The sequence below is a fragment of the Triticum aestivum genome, chromosome 3A (assembly GCF_018294505.1).
Source record: "Triticum aestivum cultivar Chinese Spring chromosome 3A, IWGSC CS RefSeq v2.1, whole genome shotgun sequence".
NCBI classification, from domain to species: Eukaryota; Viridiplantae; Streptophyta; class Magnoliopsida; order Poales; family Poaceae; genus Triticum; species Triticum aestivum.
This window is the reverse complement of record NC_057800.1, coordinates 729,397,531-729,401,696: the sequence shown is the minus strand read 5'-3', so window position 1 is coordinate 729,401,696 and position 4,166 is coordinate 729,397,531. Positions and strand designations below refer to the sequence as shown.

The following is a 4,166-nucleotide window of genomic DNA, read 5'->3' as shown; positions in this document are numbered from 1 at the left end:
AAAGATTTCCAAGGATATAAACATATTATAATTCTTAAAAGCTAATTAAATTATAAAAATTAATATATTTAAATAGTGAGTGTAACTTAAAATATTATATACGTATAAAGTAGGCCTTTTTTGTGCCGCACGATAGTGGTGTCTGCAGATACTGTTGATAGCAACATTTCTGCCTATGATTGTAGTTCAATTTTCTTTCCTTCTAATTGCATAAGTATACTTTTCTTTTGTCGTGGTTTACCACATCCACTTCGTACAACCATATCTTACTTATGTAACTAAATATTCGACAGATAGTTGAGGAGTGCAACGGCTTACCAATGGCTTTATGCACACTCGGTAAATTTATGTCGCCCAAGAAAGATCACAGGGAATGGAGAACCGCCAGAGATCTGCTGGGGAATTCAAAACTCCATGAAATCACTGATACCCATGAAGATTTATTCAAACATCTACAAGAAAGTTATAATAATCTGACAGCTGTTATGAAGAAGCGTTTTTTGTTATGTTCTTTATGGCCTGAAAATAAGAACATACCAATGAAGATACTTATAAGGTGGTGGATAGGACTTGGTTTGTTAAATGGTCCTGATCCCAGTGATGTGGGCTATACCCTCATTAATGACTTAGTGCGTGCATCCATGTTGGAAAAAGGTGACACTAGCATTGACTCCACAGAAAATTCACATGTCAAGATGCACACCATGATGCGACTGATGGCTATCTGGATTGCGAATGAACATGGATACATGACCAAGTGGTTACAAAATTCCCCATATAGAGCACCCTTGGCTGAAGAGATGTGGCACACTGTGGAGAAGGCTTGGGTATCAGTGGAAGACACATCAAGATGGTGTCAATGGTCTTCCAACGTTTGTTTGCCAGAACTCAAGGTGTCGGTGGCTCAACATGTCTTCTCGCTTAAACTCATTCATTACTTCCAAAATATAACCTTTTTAAACTTGGAGGGGACGGAAATAATCGGATTGCCTTTTGAGGTATGCTCATTGACCGAACTGCAACATCTCAATCTTTCTGCAACAGCAATTGTTCTCTTGCCTCTAGTACTGAGAAAGCTTTCAAAACTCAAGTACTTGTACATCAGAAATAACATGGTTCTTCAAACAATACCAGAAGGGCTTATCTTGGGACTCAAAAGTCTTCGAGGGCTGGACCTTTTCCATACTGGTGCTAGTTTCCCTAACGTCCTGCAAGAATTTGCGAGCTCCACCATAGATCTGGATATGCTCGGCTATACTGTGCAAACAATAGCAGAGATAACACAACTGGGACAACTGAAAAGGGTGTGCACACAGGCACTCTGCATGGACCATTTTGAAGATGAGAAACATCTGGATATTATTAACTTGCAAATTTTATCCAAACTACAAGAGTTGCGAGAATTAGCCATTGTAGAGAGCTCTCACAGTCAGAAGTTATTAGTAGCTGAAGGTGGCCCTAATTATGATCAATGGCTACTCCCTTACATGGAAATCTTTGAACTGAACAATCTTCTAGGGCTAGAGAAAGTGACATGAAAAAATGCAGGGATGGACATCAAAGTGGTTAGTATCTATAAATGTGATAAATTAAAAGATGTGACATGGGTTCATCACCTTGAACACCTTGAGCAGCTCATAGTTGCACACTACAAGGAAATGGAAATATTGATTGAAACTGGAGAATCGCCACAAGGTGTCAGCATGAAGCAAACGATGTCAAAAAGTTTTCCTCGGCTGATAAAGCTTAAATTGGAAGAGCTGCCAAAGCTATCCGTGATATGCAAGCAAGCATGTGAATTTGAAGAGTTGTCCTATATTTGTGTAACTCGGTGCGATGAAATGAAGGATATCCAAAATCAAAAGTACAAGCAGAGTATGATCAAGATAGATTGCAGCGAAGATTGGTGGAATCGGAATAGCTCAGGGAGATTTATTCCCTACTTCAATCCAACATTTTCCTCCTAGCGGGCCAAGGAGAAAAAAAACATTTGTGCGTGCTTTTGGCCTCGCTTTTATCATGTTATAGCCATCTTGTAATTTCAAAAGTGCTGACAAGCTGTCAATTATGTTTCTCACGGATTGCCTCTATAAATGGAGTACTGATGATATCACTTCACCTTTGATTACATGTAGAAACGTTGCATTTAGAGACTTGTCAATAACATGGGCACATGCTTGTATGCCCATCAAAAGTGTTTCTTAGTTTGTGTTTACTACTGTCTTGCATCAGTAATTAATGTCTTAGCATCAGCAAAGTAAATACATTTTTCCATTTATCTTTTCACTTGATTTGTGGAAATTCTAATTCGAACGATTTTGTGTTTGTACGCAAGGTAGAATGCAAGAGCGAGCAAGCTTCCAGGCTTGAGACTTGGTTTTGCTCGAAACAACGAATCCCCCGTGTGGCAAATTCTACTGGATGCCTATGTCATGAAACCTACATCTGAAGTTGATTATGTTACAGATAAAGGAAGCACTGCATACAAGTGTACACCAGTGCAAAAACTTGTTTCCATAAATTCTTTTTTTTATCTGTCTATTTGGCCATTACATCTTGTGCAATGTGTAAAAACCTGAACCTTTATTGTAAGGAAAACCTGAATTTGTGTGAGATGCGGTATGATGTACGCTTGAGTTTTGCTGTTCCTTTCAGACCATGTTCTTAAATTCCACTTTTTGTGTCTTAGATTTTGGGTATTGCCTTCGTTGCAATGAACAGAAAATTAAAAACTGATGTCATATGTTGTATATGGTCTTGTAGGGTCGTGTACCCGGCAAAAATATAATTCAAATTTAAAACTGTTCGTAGGACTGTAGCAACAGCTTCTCAACGAATGTGACAATGCGGGTCAAGTAAGTTCAACACGCTAGCAGCTTGCTGTTAAATACAGAGAATTTGATTACAATATCACTATAGATAAAAAGCAAGTGGACTGATGCCTACATCTCATCCGAATGTTTTGTCTGATCGACTGGAGTTATAATTGACATGATCCATATATATATACCAACTTTATGAAATGCCAATGTTGCCCTTCTCTCACTGTTTTTATTGACAATGAACTGTTGGAGTTGTGTCGAATATAGTGTACAAGTTAGGTTACAGTTGAACTCTGAGTTGTATTGTGTTTAGATAGGATATGTAGTCGTGTCCAAGTAGGACACTTGTATCCTAGGCCTCTCATATATAGCGGGGCTAGACACATGATGTAACCTATGCCAACATAATAGCACCGGAACGCAGGGGAAGCCGGTGGCATGTGCCGGTGTCCAGGGCGACCGGGTGCGGTATTGTAGAGGTGTCATGGGGAGGAGCGCCCATAGTCAGGCTCCGAAGATGTAGCCATATCAGTGAACCTCATTAACAAATCTCGGTGTCGTGCTCGTGTGATTGCTTGGTCCTCGGATGATGACGGTATGTCTCGGATTTAGTCTAACAAGTGATATCACGAGCAAGGTTCGATTTGAGACCATGGTTGTTGATCTAGAGATTGGAGCAGAATTCGTCGAATTGGTCTGGTCGAGACCTGCGACCGGAAAAGATCGATGGACGGCAGGAGTTCTGTTAAGAAGCAATCGGAAAGCAGCAGTGCGTGCAGCACAGGGCGTGCAAGCGGCGACAGGCGCCTAGGCAAACATCTCGTCGAGAAGCTGGCGGCAGACGACACGTGTTGGCGTGCAGCAGATCGATCTAAAGCGGCGATGGCATGTTCTGCAGGACTTGGCGAGATCGAATTCACTACCAGAAATTATCTAGTTGCCGACGGCCTCATCTATGCCGACGGCGCCCGTCGGCATAAATGGACATATGCCGACGGCCAAGGGCAGGCCGTAGGCGTAGAATAGCCGTCGGCATATGTGTATCTATGCCGACGGGGGCCGTCGGCATATTACAGCCGTCGGGACAGCTCGCGGTATGCCTACGGGGACCGTCGGCATAGAAGAGGCCGTCGGCATAGAAAGGGCCCACCTACCCGATTAGCGGCGACCGTTTGACGGTGTCAAAACTATGCCGACGGGGGATAACGGCGGCCGTCGGCATAACTATGCCGACGGCTAGGCCGTCGGCATAGAATTGCTAACATCACCGATCCGCGCCGTCGACACGTCATCGATCCAAGGGAGTGAGGGTCTGTGGTGTGGCACAGATATGCCGACGGCATA

At 42.6% G+C, this 4,166-nt stretch overlaps 1 pseudogene; it reads left to right on the top strand.

Annotated features, from left to right (window-relative positions):
- The window catches only part of LOC123057301 (disease resistance protein RPS2-like), a 3,636-nt pseudogene extending 1,669 nt beyond the window's left edge, over window positions 1-1,967 (top strand).
- The last annotated feature ends 2,199 nt before the right edge of the window (window positions 1,968-4,166 follow it).